The sequence below is a fragment of the Onychostoma macrolepis genome, chromosome 05, assembly GCF_012432095.1.
Source record: "Onychostoma macrolepis isolate SWU-2019 chromosome 05, ASM1243209v1, whole genome shotgun sequence".
Taxonomy (NCBI): Eukaryota; Metazoa; Chordata; class Actinopteri; order Cypriniformes; family Cyprinidae; genus Onychostoma; species Onychostoma macrolepis.
In genome coordinates, this window is record NC_081159.1 from 30,076,232 (window position 1) to 30,102,984 (window position 26,753).

General features: G+C 36.9%; 1 pseudogene; it reads left to right on the plus strand.

The window, feature by feature from the left end:
• LOC131540563 (uncharacterized) overlaps window positions 1–26,753 on the plus strand; it is a 252,006-nt pseudogene that overhangs the window by 27,277 nt on the left and 197,976 nt on the right.

Below are 26,753 nucleotides of genomic sequence, written 5' to 3' on the forward strand. Positions count from 1 at the left end.
AGGCAGAACACCGTATAACACCAGTTACGACTCTTTCACTTGGTTTGGAACGCTCAAATTGAGTTACGGCGCTCTGCCTTTGATTAACTGCGCGTCAAAATGAAGTTACGGTTACGACTTTGAGTTATACGGTGTTCTGCCTTTTTTTTAACTGTCCATTAAAGTCTGCCGCATTTTAATTACGGTGTAGACAAAAGAATTAGATCGCGATCTACCAAACAGCTCCATATAACAAAGCACTGTAACTCAGAAAAAAAAAACAGAAAAAGTAAGTACAAGGTTTTTTAAATGATTCTTTGCAAATGGCCTTTCCTAATAATGTGCTAATTAGCAAGTTTCACGATGAATGCACTAAAGTAAACAGTCCCTCAGAGAGCGGCTCGGAAGAGAGGTGGCGGAGTCAGCAGAGCTGATTAACATTTAAAGGAGAATGACACAATACCGCTTGCTCTGACAAGAGCTGTTTTTGACAGGGTGAAAAAGGTGTTTTTTACAGTACCAATGAGAAATTTTAACCAAACTATGTTACAGAGTTTTCATTTAGACCCTAAAGAATAATATCAACTTGTGGAAAATGGGCATCATATGACCCCTTTAACATCCCACCAACAGAATCCATCACATACCATACAACATTATAGTTTCCATTAAAACCAATAGAATTCCCATTATAACCATTAAAACCATTACATTTTCTATTGTGTTTTGGGCAGGGTTCTATTGTTTTTTTTTCAGCAGGGTAGACACCTTGGCAGCAATACATAATCGTGAATAACCTTTAAAGATTTTTTTATAAAGACTTCTACAGTAGTTGGATGCGTGTGTACTTGAATGCCGCAGCATGTAGCATGATCAATCATAAAATCAGTAGCCTAACAGTTCACAATTAAATCCATATCCTACCTTTTCTTGTAACCCGATATAATCAATCCATGGCGCTGAACGTCGTTGGAGAGGTTTAATCCACATGCATTTCTGAGCATGCCTGCTGCTGGCGTTCACATAAATCCACAAGTCGTTCTTTTAGGTTAGGCTATTTCATTCAAGTCAATAAGCAATTATGCTATGTCTAGCATTCTTTTATGTTACTGAGCATAGCAAATAAATTGGTAGCAAAACAATATCCACTCACGTTGAAGTCTGCTTGTTACGGTCAAAAAAAAAAAAATTATTAATACAGTCACATTTTATGCAATAGCCTATATGAGATAGCCCATGATCAATAGATTTTTTTAACAGGTGTTACTATAATGATTTTGTAAATGGTGATCAGCAACCAAATATTGATAATGTGGAAGTTACTGTCTTTTGCCTTGGTGTGACTTCTCACTTTTTGCAGACAATGCAAAGGCAGAGTTCATTAACTTCAAAATAAGGGTAAAAATCAAGTTTGAGCTCACAATTTTTTAATGTAGACAATTTTCATTACTAAAACATCTAATTGCCAAATTTCCAGTGTCCTACCTATAATTAATTTGGCTGGACAAGTAAAAAACTAAAAAAGTAATTTTTCTCAGTTTCACACTCTAGCGAGTTAAGGTCTTTTGCCTTTGTAGGGCATTATAGTATTATAGACTACACAACATTATTATATTATTTTAAATTATTAAATTATTTTTAAATGATTATTATTTTAAATTATTGTCCCTGGATCAGTAGGGTACACTTCTAATAAAGTAGCAGTGGCTAGGCCAGATTTTAAGTATCAATTCTGCTTAAAAAGATGCAATCTAATCCTGTTTACATGAAATAAGCCTGCTCCCGAGCAGGTATAAGCTTATGGATCTGTTTCTATGATAGAAAGTCTAGGATGAGCATCGAAAAACCAACCAATCCAAGATCATGCCAAATCGTCAACAATCAAATCCAGCTAACTGAGTTATCGGCGTGCGAAGAATGGGCCCCAGGACTGGAACCAAGCAGAAATCCATCTGTAACGACATCGACCCGTCCAGGGCTGCGTTTCCCAAAAACATCGTAAGCGTAAGTACATCGTAGACCCATTGCCACCAATGGATCTACGATCAACTTAGGCTTATGATGCTTTTGGGAAACGCAGCCCAGAGCAGGAGTGAGGAACAAGGCCAAAAAGAGCCACAGCGCTTCCAGGGGCCTGTACCATGAAGCCAGTTTAGCTGGCTAGCCGAGTATCAGTTTAGTTTGTGCCAACTCTGGGTTTTAGGTACCATGAAAGTGGTTTGATTTTTAACAGTGTTCATCGCCATAGTAACTTACGCTCCACAGCTAACCTGCAGGTTATGTTGTGGTTTAGAGATCTCAAACCGAAATTTGACCAATCAGCTTCAAGCAAAGTGACTTGTCTCTGATGCAATAAAGCCACTCCTCCAGTTTCTCTTACTCCAAATTAAAGGATGCTACATAGTAAAACATAGATAAAATCATCTGATTTTTAGAGATGATTATTTTTTTATAATTATTTTATATTATTTATATAATTATTATACCCTTAATCCTTTACACAAGCCAGCTTAGTTTAATAGTAATTATTAAGCTTTTATTTAAAATCAATGTAAACATATAGATAATATAAATAATATGCAACATAAATAAAGCCCGGCTCACACTGTGCGATTTTGGCCACGATTTGGTCGTCTGGGACAAATTTTGAAAATCCTAAAAGATTCCTATAATCCTATGCTAAAATCCGTAGTCTTTGATCGCTGGTTTGACATGTTCACCGACAGCCGATTAATGGCCGTTGCCATCAAATTTCACCTCCGACGAAATTCTGGCAGTGTCAGAAGATTTGGCAAACAGTCCAGCAGTGTGACTACCCCTACGATGGATGTCAATCTGTCTCCGTTTTTCAAGGCAAGCTATGAGCAGAATTAATGCTAGAGAATTATTTTCTCAGCCATAAATTCTGGCGCTCCCGTCCTCCGCTCACAGAATTCATCTGATATGTTTCTTTTTTATATAAACACTGGTTGCGCCGCTGTTTTCATCTGCGTGTGTATGAATACATACACTATTCTTCTTAAACACGCCGGTATTACCGCCGTTCGTACACTTTTCATGACAGCCAACATTTCGGTCCCGCATGCAGTGCAGTTCGCGGTCACTGGACGTGTATGGGTTGATAATGTAAAACTCCGGACAAGTTTTCTTGCGCGCAGCCGTTTTTAACGTGTCTTGACTGTCGTACAGTCTGACATTAATGACAACTGAGATCCCACAGTGTGACATGATCATCATGTTCGTACAGTCTGACAAGTACAGTCCTAAAGGACTTTTAAAAAATCGCACAGTGTGAGCCCGGCTTAAGTGTTAGAATCAATAGCTTTAAACATGACTACATATGAGCTTAGATTTTTAAGTGTTTTTATACCTATAAATATTATCAACTCCATAAACTAACTTTACAACTTTTACTTGCACTTATATGATAAGATGTTTTCTTTAAGTTTTCCTCTTTCATGGATAGACTGTTTCATGATCGTGCTGTGTAAAAGTGTTTAAATTCTTCATATTGTTCATTCTTTTAATCCTCACACTGACTCTCTCACAAGAAGTGAATCATAGTTTTAAGGCATGTGACTGGCTACTCATTACTGATGTCACACTTTCATGTGCATGCCCTCCATTAACTCAGGATCAAGCCACCATGAGTTTGTTCAGCCACCAGGGGCCTGTACTATGATGGTAGATGAACAAATTCAGAGATACAGGATTAGTTTTTGAAATGATCTGTGTTCAGCCACCATCATGGTACAGGCCCCAGTTGTTTAACCTCAATTTATGAAGTGATGTGAATGTTTTGTGTGCACAAAAAACATTGCATTTTTATTTACAAAATAACATGTTCACTAGAGCACCATGATGCATCAGTGTTGTGTTGGCGTGAGAACTGGCCATCTCATGCTGCTTTTGTGAAAATGCGTTGGATATACATCATTTGTGAATAAAGACATACTATTTTTGTTGTTGCTGTTTTTTTTGTTTTTTTTGCGTACACAAGGCATCTGTTAAAAATATATAATTTGTGTTCTGCACAAAAGGGTCTTATGGGTTTGGAGAGACATAAGGGTAAGTAATTAATGACAGAATTTACATTTTTGGGTGAAATATGTTCTGTGGTTATAATTGGTCATTGTTCTTTTTTATAAACATTTTCAATATTTTAAAGATTTATTGTTTTGAAAAATGTTGTTTATACAGTGTACTTTAAGTACTTTTGTTAATATTTATACTTCTGTGCTTATGGTATCTTTCCTTAATTATCTGAAATGTCTGCTAGAAAATATTAAGCTACCATAGCATTTCTGTTTATATTGATGCTGAGCACGGAACGTCCTGAACGCTTTCATTCATATTTCGCTGTATATCCTATGTTTTTTATTAATAATTTGAGTGTATTTTACTGTTCATATCTGTGCGTTTTTCAAAATAAATTAATTGAATTAATTTCAAGTCTGTATTCATCATTCACAGCTGTTGAAACAGCCTTTCAATTAGTTTGGGCATATTAAATTCAATTCAATTCAAGTTTATTTGTATAGCGCTTTTTACGATACAATCGTTGCAAAGCAGCTTTACAGGAAATTAAGTTTCTACTATATATATGTATACACATACGCACACATGCACATATATATACATACATATACACATACACACAGAAGAAACCCAATATATTTACTGTAAGTTATGACAGACTTAACTTGGTAATTATGTGTTGTCTGAGGGTTGGCATCCTCCGTGGTCTTCTGAGGTGTTGCCATCATCTCTTCTCAGGTGTTTGGTCATCTCGGATCTTTTTAAGGGTTGGATCCAGACTGACGCTTCAGTAATTCCTACGTGGCAGAATCAGAGAAACAGATAGAGACATAATTAGCGTAGCTGCTGTTATATTCAAGCAAAAATGATTTGTTCAACCCAATCTAAAGAATTATAATGTACATTTGATCAGATATAAATGCAGTACAAGATTATAAGATGCATTATGTGAATGCTTGGCTAAAGAGATGTGTCTTTAATCTAGATTTAAACAGAGAGAGTGTGTCTGAACCCCGAACGTTATCAGGAAGGCTATTCCAGAGTTTGGGTGCCAAATGTGAAAAAGCTCTACCTCCTTTAGTGGACTTTGCTATCCTAGGTACTACCAAAAGTCCAGAATTTTGCAACCTTAGGGAGCGGGTTGGATTGTAGCGTGGTAGAAGACTAGTTAGGTACGCAGGAGATAAACCATTTAGTGCCTTATAGGCAAGTAATAATATTTTGTAATGGATCCGGAACTTAATAGGTAGCCAGTGCAGAGACTGTAAAATTGGGGTAATATGATCATATTTTCTTGACCTGGTAAGGACTCTAGCCGCTGCATTTTGGACTATCTGTAGCTTGTTTATTGAAGATGCAGGACAACCACCTAACAGTGCATTACAATAGTCCAGTCTAGAGGTCATGAATGCATGAACTAGCATTTCTGCATCTGAAACAGGTAGCATGTTTCGAAGCTTGGCAATGTTTCTAAGATGGAAGAATGCTGTTTTTGTAACATGGGAAATATGATTTTCAAAGGACAAGTTGCTGTCTAATATAACACCCAGATTTTTTACTTTAGAGGACGTAACAGTACATCCGTCTAGTTGCAAATTGTAATCCAAGAGATTCTGAGTACTGTTTTTTGGACCAATAAGTAATATCTCGGTCTTATCCGAATTTAATAGGAGGAAATTATTGGTCATCCAATCTTTTACATTTTTAATACAATCTATTAGCTTAGCTAGTTCAGAAGTTTCATCTGGTCTTGTTGAGATATATAGTTGAGTATCATCAGCATAACAATGATAACTAATCCCGTATTTTCTAATAATATCACCAAGGGGCAACATGTATATTGAAAATAGAGGACCTAGGACAGATCCTTGTGGTACTCCATACTTTACTGGTGATAGTTGAGATGACTCCCCGTTTAAAAAAACAAAGTGGTAGCGATCGGATAGGTAGGATCTAAACCATCTTAAAGCCTGCCCTTGAATATCCGTATAGTTTTGTAATCGATCTATGAGTATGTCATGGTCTATAGTGTCGAACGCAGCACTAAGATCAAGTAAAACTAGCAATGAGGTGCAGCCTTGGTCTGACGCAAGAAGCAAGTCATTTGTAATTTTAACAAGTGCAGTTTCTATGCTATGGTGAGGCCTGAAACCTGACTGAAATTCTTCATAGAGATAATTTTTTTGCAAGAAGCAGCACAATTGAGCAGACACAACTTTTTCTAAAATTTTAGACATAAACGGCAGATTTTGAAATGGGTCTGTAATTTGCCAGTTCACTAGAATCTAGTTGTGGTTTCTTAATAAGAGGCTTAATAACCGCCAGCTTGAATGGTTTTGGGACGTGACCTAAAGATAACGATGAGTTAATAATATTGAGAAGCGGCTCTTCTGCTACAGGTAACAACTCTTTCAGTAGTTTAGTGGGTACAGGATCTAATAAACATGTTGTTGGTTTAGATGCAGTGATAAGTTTATTTAGTTCTTCCTGTCCTATAGTTGTAAAGCACTGCAGTTTTTCTTTGGGAGCGGTGAATGAAACTGAAGTACTAGATGGTGTAGAACCTACATTTGTTATTGTATTTCTAATGTTATCTATTTTATCAGTGAAGAAATTCATAAAGTCATTACTATTAAACTGTGAGGGAATATTTAGATTGGGTGGCGTCTGTTTATTTGTTAGTCTAGCCACTGTGCTAAATAAAAACCTTGGATTGTTTTGGTTATTATCTATGAGTTTGTGGATATGCTCTGCCCTGGCAGCTTTTAGAGCCTGTCTATAGCTGGACATACTGTTTTCCCACGCAATTCTAAAAACTTCCAAGTTAGTTTTTCTCCATTTGCACTCAAGATTACGAGTTTCTTTCTTGAGAGAATGGGTATAACTGTTGTACCATGGCGCAGTACGTTTTTCTCTAACCTTTTTCATATTGAGGGGGGCAACAGCTTCTAATGTATTAGAGAAGATAATGCCCATGTTGCTAGTCATTTCGTCTAGTTCACGTGTATTTATGGGTACACAGAGCAGTTGAGATAAATCAGGCAGGTTATTTGTGAATCTGTCTTTGGTGGCTGGAACAATAGTTCTGCCCAGACGATAACGCGGAGCCATATAGTTAATATCGGTAATATCGGTAATATGCAGCATGCACGATACAAGGAAATGATCAGTAACATCATCACTTTGAGGTATGATATCTATATCAGTAAGATCAATTCCATGCGATATAATTCAGTCTAGCGTATGATTGAAATGATGAGTGGGCCCGGTGACGTTTTGCTTGACTCCAAAAGACTTTATTAGGTCAGTAAACGCAAGTCCTATTGCATCATTTTTATTATCAATGTGAATGTTAAAATCTCCGACAATTAGCACTTTATCAACATTAACCAATAGATCTGAGAGGAAATCTGCAAATTCTTTTAGGGATTCTGTATATGGCCCTGGCGGTCTATACACAGTAGCCAGAGCAAGAGATAGGAGAGATTTCCTTTGCATATCTGACAGTGTAACATTAAGTAGAAGTATTTCGAATGAGTTAAACCTGTATCCTGTTTTCTGAGTAACATTGAGAAAATCAATATATATTGTAGCGACCGCTACGACCAGTCTGACGGGGTTCATGTTTATAACAGTAGCTTGGTGGAGTAGACTCATTTAGACCAAAATATTACTTTGGTTTAAGCCAGGTTTCAGTCAAACAAAGTACATCAAAACTATTATCTGTGATCATTTCATTTACAATAACTGCTTTGGGTGCGAGTGATCTAATGTTTAGGAGCCCAAGCTTTAGGAATTGTTTTTGTTCATTTATTTTGCATTTTTCAGGTTTAATCACGATCATATTTTTGCTAGATCCTACATTAAATTTATATGTTGACCTCACTATTCAGGAAAACAGATACAGTCTGTATAGATTGGACAACGCAAGTACTTCTGTCATTTAGGAGGGTAGAGCAAAAGCCATCATAGCAGTTATTTGAGAATTGGCTTACTAGTCAGATGGAGTGTAGCGTCCTGGAGATGTTGTCCGACAGGAGTTCGGCTCCGACTCTGCTGGGGTGCAGGCCATCAGCACGGAAAAGCCTAGAACGCTTCCAGAAAAGATTCCAATTATTAACGAAGAGCAGTTTCTGTTCTTTACACCATGACAATAACCATTCGTTTAAAGCAAAAACTCAATTGAACCTTTCGTGTCCTCGTCGATACGTGGGAAGTGGTGCTGACACGATGATCGTCGTCGCGGGCGATGTGCTGCGTACCGTCTCGATCAGGATCCTGAAGTCCCTCTTCAGTGCCTCCGTCTGCCGCAGCTTGGTGTCGTTAACCCCCGCGTGCAGCACGACAGCACCGATGCTCTCGTCGCCCTTCAGGATCACGGGTATCTGCGCAGAAACATCCAGAACACGAGCACCAGGGAAACAGTGAGTGTGCACTTTACCTTCAGCTAACGTAGCACGGACGTGCCGGACGATGGAGTCTCCGACGATCACAGCGCCACGTTCCGTCTCGCGGAGGGGAGCGAAGCGGTTCCGGGTGGAGATCTCGAAGACTGGAGGCGGTGGAGGGGGAGAGGTCATCACCCGGGGCCTGGCTCGCGTCTTCCGCTGCTGGTGCACCCAGGGTCCGTGGTGTCCCGGCACCGGAGTGAAGGACACCTGGGAAGATCGTGTCCTGGGTGCACAGGGCCTGTGCAGAGAAACACACGGAGTAGAGGTGGTTGGAGTGTTAGCAGCGTGCTGTATACTTACCCCGGACTTGTGAGCGTCAGCCCGGGATGTTTGCAGCACAGCTCTCAGCTCTCTCAGCTGGGCCTGCTTCTCCACCAGGTCGCGGATCTTTTTCTCCACGGCCTCCAGCTCCAGCTGCACCGAATGTAGCTCGAACGTGTCCTCACCTGCACTCAGAGGTGGACACAAATCCGCCATTTAAGCAAGTAACAGTGAAACAATGGTAATGTGTGTAATAGAGTATTAGCAATGTAAGCGAGATTAGCAGCAACCACGCTGGCGATGCTAACTGGCTATAAGCTAATAGCAGACTCGGGAAATCAAAATAAAACTAGTAATAACAAGGCGCTCTGATTGCTTTTGTTGTAGAATGCTATAGGGGATATAATCACACGTTATAGAAACGAAAATGATAGTGTATAAAACTGATCTTAAGATAGAAAATAGACGATAAGGAATTAATTTGACGGAGCTCAAGCTCAAAACACGCAGTAGCAACAGTGAGGACATAAATTAGGTTAAACTACTGCATGTCCGCCCATAGAAAATAAATAATTATAAAACATTACCAACTGATTACCAGCACACAACTATTGATCCGCGACGTTGCCACGACGTCGCAGTTGCGAACTGGCAACGTCACAAAGTTACATCGTGGAGACGTATACGCACCTTTCACTTTTCCGTTTGCCACACATCGCCACGACTTAACTTTGGTCACCAGATTACGTTGCAGTTATGTATTTTTGTTAGCTGGGCTAAAACTAACCATTGTTCTCAATAAGTAATTTTTTAGGTTATTTTAAAAATAACCATCCTGCGTCTTTCTGGGAACATTATTTTATGGTTGCAAAAAAATAACTTAAAACTAACCATTAGGGAACGTTCTCTATAAGTTATTTTTTAGGTTATTTTAAAAATAACCACCCTGCAACGTTCTGAGAACATTATTTTATGGTTGCAAAAAATAACCTAAAACTATAGGGAACGTTCTCTGTAAGTTATTTTTAGGTTATTTAATAATAACCACCATGCAACGTTCTGGGAACGTTATTTTATGGTTACAAAAATAAAAAATAAAAAGAACGTTTCCTTAACTTTAGTATTTGGTTCCCAAAAAAATAACCAAACGGGAACCAAAAACTAACATTAGGGGAACGTTCTGTGTTTGCTGGGAACAAGCTGAATTCACTGAATTAATTTTTAAATTAATAAATTCATAAGATTCGAGTCATTTGGGACAACTCAATATCAAAGTCCCTATACAATTCGATTAAGAACAACTGCGTAATTGAACAGAAACCTTAAAATGCGTCTAAATGAACTCTCCCACTTCCTGCTTCACCTGTACCACGACAATGCCAGAGAGTAAGCATATAGGGATAATTGTTCTATTAGGTATATGCGTTACAAGCGCCATTCGTAATTTAAAAGAACAGCCGATGATAGGGCCAGATTCTAGACAGTACAAAATCAAATCTTTACTGAATGAGAAGCAGATCTGCACCTGTGCAGGTGCTTTGCACTGAGCGAAGCATGATTTTGCTCATCGGCGCGGATCTTCACTCCAACGGCCGTCGCGTCACTTCTGAAGCTGCAAAGCCTCTCAGTACAGTGATACTGAATATGTGATTAAAGCAGATTTACACCAGTGCGGCTCACAGTTATCGATAAGATTGTTTTTGCTCCAATATAAAGGAATATATAAAGCGCTATATAAATGCATAATTCATAATTCATTCGAGCCTTAAGTTTTCCGAAAGAAAAATAAATAGGCTTTTAGCTATGTTTATCAATTTAGGTTATGTAAAGAAAATGACCACATATTTAGAACTGGGAAAACCATTTGTACCAAGTTTATCTATTTTCCTTAATTATTAGATTGATGGAGATCATTTGGTTTATTCAAACCGGTTGATCTACACCCCAATGCAGAACAGCTTTGGTATTGTTAGGACAAGCAGCCTTTCTATTCCTATTGAATGTCACTACAAGAGGTTTGGACTTTTAACTATATGGTTACCATCAACTATACATTTAACCTGTTTACTTACTGTGTATTTGCTGCAACCTATACATCTCAGGATTCACTTCGTAAGCAGTATTGATGTGAAGCCTTCCTGGGAGCCACTTACATCTACTAAATCATCTGTGGAATTGATAAGTTTTTCCTTTCGTCTTATGAATGGTATGTTCAAGATTACATAAAAGTTTTGTTTTACCTTATCTTTTTTACCTTTTTTTTATCTTTATTTTTTTTAAGATGATTGGAAGACTAAAAGATGTGTACCACCTTGGGGAAGTGATGAATATCCAAGCTTCTTTCTTAATGGCTGGGCATTCTCCATTGAGATTAGTAATGGAAAATTGTGTGGTCACCCTGGAGCCTAATGCTGCATCAGTGCATGTTCGTTCAGAACCAAGTGTCAGTCAGTTACGGGACTTTTCCAGAGTTATGAAAACAAGACAATTATATCACAAGCAAATTTGCAAATATCCTTTGCCCAGAAACCATTCTTTTAAATAAAATCTTAAATGAACAGTTCATTTATTATGTGTTAGGAGTTGTTGCATCTCTTTGTATTAAAATGAATTGCACATGTCTTACAGTATACCACTCTTGAGGTGGCTTAAAACATGTCACACTGATGATTAGTATGTGTACTTTAATGATAACAAATGGAATTTCTATCCCTTATGATGTAGATGTCTTGTTGACTCTAAAGTGCCAGACTCGAGTGCCCGTTTCATGCCCAGAAAACAAAATCATGTGCTTCAGATTCAGATGGATGCTTTCTGTTTCCATAAAGACCACTGGAGTCCTTTATAAACTAAAGCATTTCACTCTTTTGTTTTGTAGAACAGTGTATTGTAAGAAGTACTAAGCATTTTTCCTGTATACTTTTGTTGTAGCACTCGCCATTTGGAAGTTGATTTTTATTTTAAAAAAGGGTTGCTAAATGAACATATGTAAATTATTAAAATCTTTACTTTATAGATGTATATTACATGCCAGCTGAAAATTGTTGATCTGGGGGTGGATATCATGAACAAGGCCTGTACATATTCTGTAAACAGGTATGAGTGAAGTTTTTGTTGTTGTGGTTTAAAAAAAACAAACAAAAAAACATTTATAGTAATTCATTACTTATTTATTTATTTTTATTTTTATTTTTTAACAACTATGTGTCCCTTATGCCGAGTTCACACTGCACGATTTTCAAACTCGTCGGATCGCTGTTGTTTTCACACTGCGTGACTATCTGGGGTAGCATTCAGTCGCTGCTGTGTTCACATTGCACGATGGATCGGCGACAGGGGCTTTCACATTGCACGATTTCACAATAGGAAGAATCGCCGACAACTCTGTCTGATCCGCAAACTGCGTTTCACAACAAAACACACGCGAGAAGTGATAAGGAAATAACGCGGGGACCTGCATGTATCAGCCCGTTGTTCTCGAGCAAGACTGGAAGTATTAAAAAATATAGCCTGCAAATTGTCTGTGCACTGATTTCATCTACAAAAAGAAAAACAGATTATGCAGGAGGGCAGGGAACAGGGATTGTGTTCTGCAAAGAGTGGTAAATAATAATTTTGCAGTAACTGTTATGCTGATGTTGCGGCTGGTCAAGTGTTTGTGCTTGTTTCTGTATGATATAATTGTACATTTGAAAATACTGATATGGTCTATAACTCCTCACCGAACTTCCCTCTGCCCTGTATCTTTGTGTCTCATTGGCTGAAGGTCATCGCCGATGTAGTTTTCAGTCAGAAATCATTGCACACAGCGTGATTGTGAATAGCTCCAGATATTTAGCATGCCAAATATTTCACGGGCGTCGGCGACGTGTCGGCGATTCCCTCAGATCGCGTCTTTGATAATTCACACTGCGTGATTGTCACTCGCGTGAACGAGCTCCGATTTGCCTCCGATTTAGGGCATTTGTCGGCGATTTATCAAAACCTGTCGGCGAGTGAAAAATCGGGCTAAAATCGTGCTGTGTGAACTCGGCATTAGGGTATTAGGAAACAAATATTCCAAAGATAACTTGTTTGAAATGCATATATGCATTGGATTACACCTCTAATATTAATGTCTCCTGATTTATTAAGTTGACTTGTTGCTTTCTGAAGGTGGCTCAGTGTGGATGGTCGGGATGAGGTTTGTGAATGCTGTGAAAATACTTGTGATGTCATCAGCCAGAAACAAACTGGCAAATGGAGTGGACTACCAAAGTGGTCAGTCAGCAGAGATAAGCTTTTATCTAGACCACATCGTGCCAACAAATTGCATTATCCAGTGTTGTGCACTGTTTCCATGGTTTTCTGCTAAGACTATCACAACTTTCAGGAAGTAGAGGAGAACATAGTCTCAGCCTTAGACGTCACACTCACGGACCGTTGGCTGAACGTCTGATGCATATGGCACACAAAATTTGAAACACTTCAGGAGTTTTGAAGTCGTCATCGGATTGGTTGAATAATTATACAGGATTTCCAGGTGTGTGTCGCGTTCTTTAACATTCTGTCTGGAAACAAAGATGCCGTGATGCCAAACCCCCTCATGGAAGAAGAAAGCCATCGTGTTCACAACTGTGACAATGAGTGCTTGTCAGGATCAAGTAAGATCAAGTGGATTTTCAAAAGTATGTGAAATATGTAAAGTTCGTGGCATACTCTTTAAAATACGTCTAAGAGTTTTACACTCCGGTCTGCTATTGTGGGGACATTTCCACGCCCCTAAACATGACGTGGCACCAAATTAAACCTGATTTAAGGTTTAATTAACAAATTAAACCTTGCTTTACCTGTCAAATGGACACTTGGGCATTCCTTGGACATTGAAAACGGCCAAGGTTTCCAGACCTGCCATCAGTCTGAAGGTCTGAATACGCGAGACTAAGGAAGACACACCTCTTCCTCATATACTTTGCTTATCCACAACCATAAACCTTGGAAAGTACCACAACTCCCCCCCAAAAAACACACACACACTTTATTTTCTACATTTAACCTCTGCTCCTTGCTACATTGTAGACTATGAATATTGTTGGCACTATGGCAAATTGTTTGTGATGTTCTTTATTTTTAAATTGCTTTGGGATAGAAGGATCTGGTAAATTACTAAATGTAAAGTAGCCTAAGTCTCTCTTTGTTTTTCAGATACAACAGAGTCCAACACTGTGATGCTTGGTCCCATAACAGTTCTTGGCTAAATTCTTGTGCAATTCATGAAAAATAAAAACTACTGTTTGTCAGTCTATTTGCACTGTTTTAATCTAACATTTAAACACTTAATTTGGAGGTGTTGTACTAGAAGTGTCTAATACCAGCTGTCTAAATTAGGCCTTTCTGGTAATTTGGGCTGGTTGGGATGCAACCCACAGTATGAGCGTTCCCTGGAAGTTTGGGAACACCATGAATGTATGATTACCTGTAGGATAACAGGAATACAGTTTATGCTGCAGTTAGTAGAAAACTTTACCACAGATACCAAAAGATCTGGTATCTGGAGAAAATCCCCATCTCTTCGGAGGAAATAACGCTGTTAGATTTTAAACAAGTCCTCAACAAACCCAACTATAAGTTCTTCTTTAAGTCTATTGATCAGGGCATCGAATGAGTTGCGACTGTGAACGCGCATCCTCTTTTCGAGAGGCGTTTGAATGTGGCTGTATCATGGTTCAGTGAGATTTTATGAGATGGTAGTTCCAGCGGTTTTTGGAATTTACTTTATTAGTAGATGATTATGTATGGTATTTACACGGTTTAAAAAAAAAAACACATGGTAAAAAAATAAGTACAATTTCTACTGAAGCAGTTCTATAATTAATAATTATGGTATTTTCATGGTCCTCCAAGGTACAAGAATACAAAATACATAATGGAATACATAGGCCTAATGGAAAATACATTAAAATACAAATTACAATATAAATATCACTATATCGCAAAATCTTTCTCCTCTCACAAAAACCCGCGAAGTGAAGATGCGTTAACTCCACTTTTATACTTTGTGGGAGTTCAGACAGATGTCTGATTGTGTGATTTGTTCCCGACCCTGTCAATCAAATGCAGATTCGGCAGGTATGCTCAAAACACTTGTGACACGCCCCGATGCTTCGAATTGCCTTAGTCATGTGACATGAGTGTTTCGAATAATGCCTCGGAGCAGTGTTTCGCTTCGGGATCTCGACACCGTGTCGAAATGTCAGCTTCGCGTCAGCCATCCCCATCGAGAAGTACGTTCAAATTCAAATGTAGTACCTTCACAAGTAGTATGCGATTTCGGAAGCAGCTTATGTCTCTCGCTGCTGTTTTCACCGTTTTCAGGTGAGTTTAGTCCCTAAAATCACACAAATATTGCATACAACTGTTCCTGATACTTTTCTTTCTTGTAATTGATACGCTTCTGTTGAATATTTACTTCATAAAAATGGTTTAGTGTCTTCGAAAAAGTCCGTTAACATCTTAGCTGTTTTCAGAGGAGGTATGGTAACTCTGTAAGTTATATTGAGCTCTTATTTATCAAAGTTTTGACTTTTAATCACATTTTTATGTGTAGGTGGGAGGTTTTGATAGCTTTGTAATGGTTTTGTCAATGGGTTATTGGAATTAGGCTAATTTATTTCGCCTAAAATATGCGCTGTACTGTCAATAGGTGACGTCACTTTAGGGAGCTGAATAGAGTGGAGGAACTATGACGTCACTTTGTAGGTGGATCGGCTGTTATCATGAAACTGGTTCCCTCGACAAAAAGCCAATGGGATTTTTCCATAGGCTTTTGGATAATCGCAAAAAATAAGCTCTGTGTTCAATCATAGTTCATGAAACTTACACGTTTTGTCCATCAAGATAATCTTCACAAAATAATATAACTTTGACGAATTTTGAAGCCTAAATAAAAGCGCCAGAACTAAAAATCTAAATTAGGCTATAAACGAACTACAGCGCCACGGTCGCTTGCCTTCAACGTCATCACCACCGCACTCCCGACAACTTTTTCAAAATTATTTTTAACATGTTCAGTAAAAAGTATTTACTCTGTATAGGAATTTTAATCCACGCTACATGAACCGTTTCATATGGAATAAATACAAACTAGAGCCAAACTAAAACTGAAATGAGACATTAGTAATAAATAGTATAGCGAATAAATGAAATAATCATAACTGAAGGACATTTAAAGCACGTATTTCTGTACATTTCGAAATAAGGTGCATTAAAAGTCAATAAATCCTCGATTAATATGATGTTTTAATTAAAAACGTATCCCCGTGTATTTAATTTTTTAAATAACAGCAGAGTGAGCGAGTTTTTGGATATGGTAAGATTAAACTTATTTTAGTGAACAAAGTACCACATTTCAGCTATAATTTTGTTACAGTGGATACACAAAATGTTATTTTATCCTTGCTTCTAGAAAATCCTCAGTCAATATGCTTTCTAGCTTCATGTTGCCGTAAACATTTAATTTTAACATGGCTTTAAGCACTATGCATCATTAAAGTTTCACTTTCACCATGTAAAGCCGGTAAATGTGGTGTTTACATGTAATAATCGTAATACGAGTTTACCTTATGGTCTGAACCCAGAGTCTCCGCGTCAGTAAACGATAAAATGAGCTTCTTCCACCCGAAAACATGTCGCATTTCGGGGGAAAGCAAAAAAAAAAAAACATTGTCGAACAAAAATATAAAATGCGGGAAACTATTCATTGGTTATTCTAAAATTTATTGTATTACAAATTATGCTACAACTGGAAAATACTGTAAATTGATAAACTGTTCGGCGTGATGACGTTGAATGTCTCCGACAGCGCCTGTAGTCCCATTTGGCAACTTGTTAGCAACCGTCTTTTTTAAGTAATGTAACAGCTTAAAAAAAATCACGAGTGATTAAAACGTGAAAGTATCTTGAGCTTGTGTGAACCACAGACCTAATTTAAGGGATTTAACCAAAATCCCATTGATTCTGGGACGATGGAACCGGAAGTGCTAAAATGCTAACTCGCTTCCGGGTTTTTGCCTACAAAGTGACATCATAGTTCCCCCACTCTATTAACTGAATCTAGTTAAAGAAATGTTAGTTCATGCGTTTATGACCTCAAGGTTAGACTATTGTAATGCTTTATTTGGTGGTTGTTTTGCACGCTTGATCAACAAACTACAGTTGGGCCAAAATGCAGCAGCTAGGGTCCTTACTAGAACCAGGAAATATGACCATATTAGCCCGGTTCTGTCAACACTGCACTGGCTCCCTATCAAACATCGGATAGATTTTAAAATCTTGTTAATTACTCATAAAGCCCTGAATGGTTTAGCTCCTCAGTACTTGAGCGAGCTCTTATCACATTATAGTCTCAAAAAATCAAAAAACTTATCACAAAACTCTGGCCGTTTGATAATACCTAGAATATCAAAATCGACTACGGGCGGCAGATCCTTTTCCTATTTAGCACCCAGACTCTGGAACAATCTACCTAACATTGTTCGGGAGGCAGACACACTCTGTCAGTTTAAATCTAGATTAAAGACCCATCTCTTTAGCCTGGCTTACACATAACACAATAATACGCTTCTATTATTCAAATCCGTTAAAGGATTGTTAGGCTGCATTAGTTAGATCAGCCGGAACCGGGAACACTCCCCATAACACACGATGTACTCGTTACATCGTAAGTAGAATGGCATCTACGCTAATATTTGTCTGTTTCTTTCTCTTTCTGTTTCTCAGTCCGTATCCGATCAGATGGTGGATCAGCACCAAGAGATGATGTCTACAGCCCTGATCGTCAGCGTAGACCAGGACACCCAGAAGAGCCCCAGAGACATATCCCCAGTGAAGACCTCGATTAAAATACAATAGAACTAAAAATATAACAAAATAACTAAAAATATAATAAAATACCTAACTACATAATACTATTATTGTTAGAAATTGCAACAAAATAAAAAATAGAAATATAAACTTTTGAACTGCAGGTTTCGTCTGGCCAGAGGAGAACTGGCCCCCCGACTGAGCCTGGTTTCTCCCAAGGTTTTTTTCTCCATTCTTTCACAGAGGGAGTTTTGGTTCCTTGCCGCTGTCGCCTCTGGCTTGCTCAGTTGGGGACACTTAATTTCTAGCGATGATCACTGATTTGATTACACAGATACTAAACTGAGCTAGACAATGACATCTCTGAATTCAATAATGAAATGCCTTTAACTGAAAATTGAGTGTTTAATCTTATCATTATACATTACTGACACTCTATCCTCCAATTTGATACTGTTAAGTGACACAATCTGTATTGTTAAAAGCGCTATATAAATAAAGGTGACTTGCCTTGACTTGACTTAAAACGTGATTTGATTTTTAATGGCAAATAATTATTGATAAAAATAGTTCTGTGGTTTCAGGGGTAACACTTCTACAACAGAAGAGAAGCTCCAAGATATCTAAATTTCTGAAGGAAGCTGCTGACAGATATGTGGGAAACATAGGTAAGCTGAGAAAGCTCATTAAATCACTTCATATGCATTTTTCACTACATATTTGCATATATCACCATGCATCTTTTACAATTCTTCATTAAAGTTATTTTAAGAAGGTTTTGACATCCAAACATGAGTAAGTGATGATAAAATGTATTTTATTTCTGTGATCAAAGATGAATTTTCAGCATCATTACTCTTCAGTTTTACATGATGATTATTCAGAAATCATTCTAATATGCTGATTTGCTGCTCAGGAAATATTACTAATCCATATTTTGTTTTGTGTTTTGTGTGTATTATTCAGGATTCCTTAATGAACAAAGTTTAAAGTGAACTGTTTATTTGAAACAAAAACATTTACTCTCACTTCTCATCAATTTAATGCATCTGTCAGTCCTCTGTCGTGTGTGCCATGTGTTCCCGCCTCTTGTGTCCTTATTTGGTCATGTTCCTGTCCTTGTTGAGTGTGATTATTAGTTAAGTCTTGTCCAGGCTTGTCTACCGGCCACCGCTGACTCCAGTCCAGGAAGGGTCCCAGTGGAGCAAGTCCACATGTAACGGCCAGGAGTGCCGTTTTGTTGTACCCACGGGAGCAGTTTTAATAACCTTGTCTTGTCCATGGAGACTCGTCGAGGGCCCCTCCTGTCGTGGAAGTGGAGGCGGTTGCTGAGGGACCCTGTGAGGGCCTCTGACTCCTTGTCATGCCCAGAAGAAGCCTCAGCTTCCGAGCTAGCCCAGGAGGGCTTCCTCCCTTACAAAAAATAACTGCAGTGAAACTGTTGTACAAAGTAGTATAAATGCAGTACAATGAAGTACAACTGGACAATTGCAGTATAATGAAGTATATAACTGCAGTTCATTGAAGTTCAAGAGCAGTAAAACTGCAGTACAATGAAGTGCAACTGTAGATTTACAGTATAATGAAGTACAGATACAATATAACTGCAGTTCAGTGAAGTGTTCAGTGTACCCCTCTTTGCAACAGAGGAAGCATTAGAAAGAGGAGGAGAGAGAAAGTGAAAAGGCACTCAACAGATGTTGGTGAGACTTTATTTCTGGAAATGCTTTAAAGGTCACTCACATTCTAGTTAGTCACAAATGTAAACCTGATTTTAGTCTTTAAATGAGATCTGTAACTCCAGCTACTTGTAGGCCTACAGTCCTGTATATTTCACACTAAATTGTGATGCAGCCTGAATCATAATCACACCATGTTCATTTGTTGGCCAGAGGGGAACTGATCCATAAACTAAACCTACTTTCTCCCAAGGTGTTTTTTCTCCATTCTGTCACCTGATGGAGTTTGGGTTCCTTGCCGCTGTCGTCTTTTGGCGTGCTTATTTGGGGACTAATAATATTCAGCAGTATTATTGATCTGACTCCACTGACACTATTGGATGAGGACTGAACTGAGCTAGATGATGACACCACTGCTATCTAGATGCACTGAAATTATTTTATATCTGATGATTTTTATACAGTTAGTCAACACTGATTTCAACTGAACAATGACACGTTTTACTGTTTAGAGCTGCTTCACAGCAGATGTGAATTCTGTTTGCATCATTTTACTTTTTATCACTGTAAAGCAGCTTTGAAACAATCTGTATTGTATAAAGCTCTATATAAATAATGGTGACTTGACTTAAATTGGTTCAAATCTTCAAAAAAAGTGCATAAAACGGGCAACCTGAATAAACACAATTATGTTTATTAATGATAACTGTATTTGCCTTTTTTTATGTTCATTTTCTTAGGAATATCTGACAATATTTAGTGCTGGATATACTCAAAAATAGAATAAATCAGGATTTTATTATTTTTTTTCACAGCACTGTACACCAGCATTTATGTTCAGTAGTGTGACATTAATGTGTGGAAATGGACATTTTATCAGTGTGTGATTGCTATTTTCAGGAAAATGCACTGGTAACAACTAAAAAAAGACGACCAAAAATATAATTCAACAGAAGATGATGGCTGTGGTGAAAAAAGCACTCAAATAATGGTGAGCAGTAATCTACTTTATTTAATTGATCTTTTATTAACTATTATCTTTATAGTTTATAATACATAATAACTGCTATTGTATTTCAGAAACTAAGACCAGTGGGAGTGCTGGAGAAATCAAGTGTATACAAGTCCTGTGTCTCCTCAGCCATGGAAGAGATCTTAAGACATGAAGAGATCGAGGAGTTAAATGAAATCAAAGAGCTAAAAGATTTACAATATTAGTGCCATTTCAGTATGAAAACACAGAGAGGAGCTGAGGCAGTGGAAAGGTAATGAAATCTAGTTATAACAGCAATTATTCTCAAGAGCTCTGGGTGGGTGGGCCGAAACCACTGTCTGTGTCAACCTTGCCTTGCCCTGTCCTGATGTCCTCATTAAAGACTATTATTTTGAAGTTTATCCTCGTCTCCGTGTTCCTCGTTCCTCCCTGCTGTGTGCACCGTGACAGCATCCTTGCTGAATAAACATGAATTTCTTAAAAAAACCTCACTGACTGCACACTTTTGAACAGTATTGTAGTCTATTTATCAATGAATCCTGAAAAAAAAAAAGTTTACACTAAAATGTTTATCAGCACATCATTTTTTATATTGATAATAATCAGGAATGTTTCTTGAGCAGCAAATCAGATTTATTTTTGAAGGATCATGTGACACTGAAGACTGGAGTAATTATGTTAAATTCAGCTTTGATCACAGCAATAAATTACAATTATTTTAACACATTCAAAAAAAATAAAAATAAAAAACAGTTCTCTTGATTTGTAATATAATTTCACAATGTTATCATTTTAACTGTTTTTTGAGTTGTGAGTATAAGAGACTTTTTTCAAAGATGTAAAAATCCTACTGACCCCAGACTTTTTAACAGTTGTGTAAATTAGTTATGATGTTCCTCCCAATTCAATAATACTGTGGCATATGTACACCGTAAAAAAATAAATTAACAAAATGTTGAAAGGGCAAAAATATTTGGTTACACTTTATTTTGATAGTCCACTTTAGACATTCTACTAACTATAAATAACTTTGTAACTACGTGTCAACTAATTCTCATTAATTTGCAACTAAATGTCTACTAACTCTCAGTAGGGTAGGTTTAGGGTTAGTAGAATAAGTTGACATATACTTGTAAAGTTTCTGATAGTCAGTATGTTGTATGTTGCGGACCCATCAAAATAAAGTGTTAGAAGATATTAAACAGACAGTCTACTAATACTATAATGACTGCTAGTTGACGTGTAGTTGCAAAGTTACTTACTGTTAGTAGAATGTCTAAAGTGGACTATCAAAATAAAGTGTTACCAAATATTTAAGTTGAACTCATTTTATTGCTTGTGCTTAGTTGAGAAAACATATTAAGTCTGCACAAATATATTTGAAAAATATTAAATGAATGGTTATTTTCAAATCCAGTCAACATTCAGAATGCTAAATGTTGACTAAACTAATAAAAACAAATCCAGCCAACACTGAGATCATTCTGCACGTGCACGAGCCTGAGTGACTTCGCCGGGAGAAACAGCACCGCCATCTTGTCAAGTTCTCGCTTCAGGTAAGTTATACAAAATAAATGTTATTTTTTAGACTAAATTTAACAAGAAAATTGTTCAACATATCCAGTTTTTTTGAGTGGACATTTAGAACGTGTTTTATGAGTTGTATATCCGAAGAAAAGTGGATATAAGACAGTGTGTGTCAAGTTCAGGCATCAGGTAAGTCAAGTGGCACTGAATAAATATTTGTACTTAACATTATACTGTATTTATAAAAACGTATATTAAAAAGGTGTAAATGTTTTATTTAAAATGTATATATTTATACACAAGCATATAACATAAATAAAGACATTGAATAAGTGTTGTATGATACGTTATGTCTGAGGTAAATTTAAGTTAAGGGAACGTGCTCTCACCTTGTTTAATCCATAAAACACTTAATGTCAAAAGCTGTGTTACTATAATGAATTTTAGCTAATTGTGGCATGTTGTATGATATTTTTGTGTTTCCGTGACGTGAAAAGATATGAAGAGATCGCGCAGTCTTTTTCTCTTTTATAAGCATTATGCTTAATACGATTAACTTAATGTTAACCGAAATCTATGAAACATGTAACTCAATGTATCCCACAGTAATGCGCTCATTTGAAGTTAACATGGGTGTTGAATGGGTTTTTGCGTATGTAAACTTTTGCAATTGTCCCATGAAGTAAAAAGACGACATTAAACATGACAAGCAACAAGCTACGGTGAAATGTTGCTCTTTTCAAACGGGGTGGATTACACAGCATTTCTTGTCTCGTGAAGGCGCTTAAGAAGAGAAGTTCGTCGTTCCGAACGAAAATGAACAACTGAATTGTTTCACGAGGCCGTTCAAAGTGTCTCAGTCAGCTCTAGGTTAGTGAATCACTAGATTGTGCACACGAGTTTCTGCACAGGGAAAGACCGTGGCTCAGTAAACACTGGGACAACTGATCAATCAATTTGTAAAACGTCACCATTGGTATTTATCAACAACAGGCAGTACCGTTATATTTTTATATTATTTTATGCTATTTAAGATAAATTAGCCCTACAATATGAAATGTACATGTTCTATTACAAATCCAGTCAGCATCAATGCTCCCTGTTGTGCAATGGATGGATTTATGCCCGAAAACAAAATGGTTTCAACTTCTGTTTCATCACAAATTGACTTAACTGATATTGATACATTGTAAATGATTTAAAAGGCATCATTTAATTTTTTGAACTTAAAATGTACTTTTCTTTCTCCACCAGGGTGTGGCCAAAGGTTTCATTGGTGCTTTGTCATCACTGCAAGATATGTAACCCACTCAGTTCTTCCAAGTCACCAAACACTGCCTCGTGACCAGACCGCTCCACTGCAACTACATACCGTGTGTACCTTCAAGACTAGGAGTTTGTTTTCATTCCAGTTAATATGTGTATGTGCCCTAAAGCAGTCTGGAAAATGGAGCACAGCTGGAGGAAAACAAAACTAGAGGTATTTCGTAGCTTGGAGGGAAAGTACCCTGTCCTACAGAAAAGCATTAAAAACTGCTAGATCTGATTACTTTTTGTCTCTTGTAGAAGAAAACAAACATAACCCTCGGTATGCATTCAATACAGTGACTAAATTAACGAAAAATAAAGCATCAACAGGTGTTGACATTTCCCAACAGCACAGCAGTAATGACTTTATGAACTACTTTACTTCCAAGATCGATACTATCAGAGATAAAATTGTAACCATGCAGCTGTCAGCTACAGTATCGCATCAGATGCACTATAGATCCCCTGAGGAACAATTCCTGTCTGTACAGCGAAATGTTTTTTTTTTTTTATTGCGTAAATCTCAAACGTAAACAACAGAATACATAATATTCAAAGTATACATCTTAATATTACTCTTGCCAGAGGGATAGACATCACATACATTCAAACAAATTGTAAGTTATACAAATATTCCTAGTTTTCATAGCCTTTTTGTTCAATGAACCACTAATTAATTTTATATATGATAATATATCACAATAAAAATGTTTAAAGGCCGGTTTATGTTTTATATATTTGCATTTGTGGATATAAAATTTAGCTTGCACAATTAACAAATTTATAATAAAAAATATATCTTCTTTACTTTGTTTTCTAAAAAAACAAAACACAACATTTTCCCATTTCAAAGTAAAGTCCTTGTAAAGTTCTTTCATAACAAAGCTGCAGAAGTCCTTCCAGAAGGTTGTGGAGTGTGTGCAGATCCAGAAAAGGTGCTGGGTGGTCTCAGGGTGATTACCGCAAAAAGAACAGTTCACATCAAAGTCCCTTTTGAATCTCGTCATATATTGGTTGGCAGGGTAGTACTTATGAATAATTTTGAAAGAAATTTCTTTAACCTTGTTTGTAATAAAAAACGTATTGGGAATTGTCCATACTTTTTTCCAATTAATATCATTTACAAAAGAATTCCAGTATGAAACAACATGTGGAACCGATATCACTTCTTTCTGAAACAAAGACCGTACATATTTATTGTTATTTCTAGAAGAGGTCAGACAAATTTTACCTATATCTGAATCAATTGGATTGTAGAAAGGAACAGAAGAGATATTAAAATCAACACTTCTAAATAGTATTTTGACACCAGAAGGTATAGCATCATATACTATTGCATATTCTTTCGGTGTGACTGGAAACTTATAAGTGTTTAAGAATTCTGTATAAGACATAAGTTGTCCATCATTATTGAACAGTTGAAATACTAAAATAATCTGTTTCTCAATCCAGTTAGAAAAAAATAATGACTTATTCTTATACAAAATATCTCGGTTGTTCCATATAATATATTTATGGGGAGAAAAGTTGTGCTTATATATGAGGGACCATGCTAACAAAACTTGTTTGTGAAATAAAGAGAGCTTTTCCGGTATTTTGTCTACATTGTAGTTGCAACCTAATATGAAACTCAAACCACCAAATCTAGAAAATATATAGTTAGGAATAAAATTCCAAATGGAAACAGGATTTTTAAGAAAATGTTTGGCCCAGTTGATTTTAAAAGTATTGTTTAGAGTAGCAAAGTCTAACACATTTAGCCCACCATGTTCATAGTTATTCATTATAACATTTTTCCTAATGTAATGTGTTCTATTCTTCCAAAGAAAGTTAAATAGCATACAATCAATATCCTTACAAGTTTTGTTGTCTACATAAACAGAAAGAGCTGCATATGTTAGTCGAGACAAGCCTTCTGCTTTTGAGAGCAAGACTCTCCCTCTTACTGTTAGGTCTCTCTGCAACCACTGATTTAATTTAGTTTGTGTTTTTTTAATAAGCGGTGGAAAGTTTAATAGAATTCTTCTCTTTTCATCTTTACAAATGATTAAGCCTAAATAATTTGCTTCCTCTCGGTTGGGAATCTCACAAATATTCTGATCCTTACAATCTTTGACAGGTAATAACTGACATTTGCCTAAATTTAAGGTCAAGCCAGAAGCTATGGAAAATTCTTTAATAATTTTTAAGGCAATAGGCACCTGACTAGCATCCTTAAGAAAAATTGTCGTATCATCAGCTAGTTGGCTGATGAGTATTTCTTTACCTGCTATGTTGATACCTTTCATGATGCTATTAGAAATATGAGAGGCAAGAATTTGCATACAAAGTAAAAATAAATAAGGGCTGATCGGGCATCCTTGTCGGATCCCGCGTTTAAGATTAAATCTTGACGTTGTGCCATTTTTCATTCTAACGGAGCTATTAGCATTTGAATACAGGGCCAAGACAGCATTACAGAACATATCACCAAAGCCAAATTTTTTAAGAGAGAGAAATATGAATTCATGCTCAACAGAATCAAAGGCTTTGTAGAAGTCTAAGAGGAGGATAAATGAGTCATCCTGTATCAGATCTGAGTAATCCAAAATGTCAAAAACAAGTCTGAGATTATTAGAAATATGCCTATTCTTCATAAAACCAGATTGAGTTTCGTCTATAACATGATCTAATACATCTTTTATTCTTCTGGCCAACATTAAAGCCATGATTTTATAGTCAATGTTTAAAAGACATATTGGTCTCCAATTGTCAATAAAAAGTTGATCCTTATTAGGCTTTGGGATTAGAGTGATGAGGCCTTGCGTGAGACTCGATGGAAGAGTACACCTTTCAATACTTTCGACAAATACTTGTAACAAAAAAGGTGCTAGTAGATCAGAAAATGATTTATAGAATTCTGAAACCAGCCCATCGTTGCCAGGTGATTTATTATTTTTAAGAAGAGCAATAGCTCTAATAACCTCTTCTTTCGTAAGTGGACTGTCACAATAATCCCTATCAGTGTGTTCTATCATTTTTACATTATTTATAGAGTTGATAAATTTAGTCGCTGTATCTGCATTGTACTTAGACTCATATAGATTTGAATAAAAGACATAACAGAATTGGGAGATGCTCTGGACATCATCAGTGACAGAGCCGTTTATATTCAACTGATGAATCGTATTTGTCTTGGATCTGTGCTTTTCTAAGCGGAAAAAATATGCGGAGTTTTGTTCACCTTCCTCTATCCACCTTTTTCTTGACCTAACAAAAGCTCCTTCAGCTTTTCCACGATATAATTCATCGAGTTGACATTGAAGTTCTCTTAGATGTAATTTATCCTCCTCTGACACTTCATCTGGTGGCACTTGATATATTGAAGAGATTTGAACAATTAATTTTTCTTCTGCTGCTGCCTTAAGTTTAGCCATTTTAGCTCCATATTGCCTTAAAAATTTGCCTGCTTCAAATTTAAAAAGTTCCCAATTAGCAGAATACAAGTTATTTTCCCTACCCTTATCCCAATATAGCTTTATTAATCGCTTAATTTCTAATTTTACTTCGCTATGTCCTAAGAGCGAGCTGTTCAATTTCCAATATGAGGATCTATTGTTAGTATGAGCAGAAAGTTGGAACTTTATATAGATTGCCTGATGATCAGTAAGTGGTGTTGTAAGGATATTGACTGTT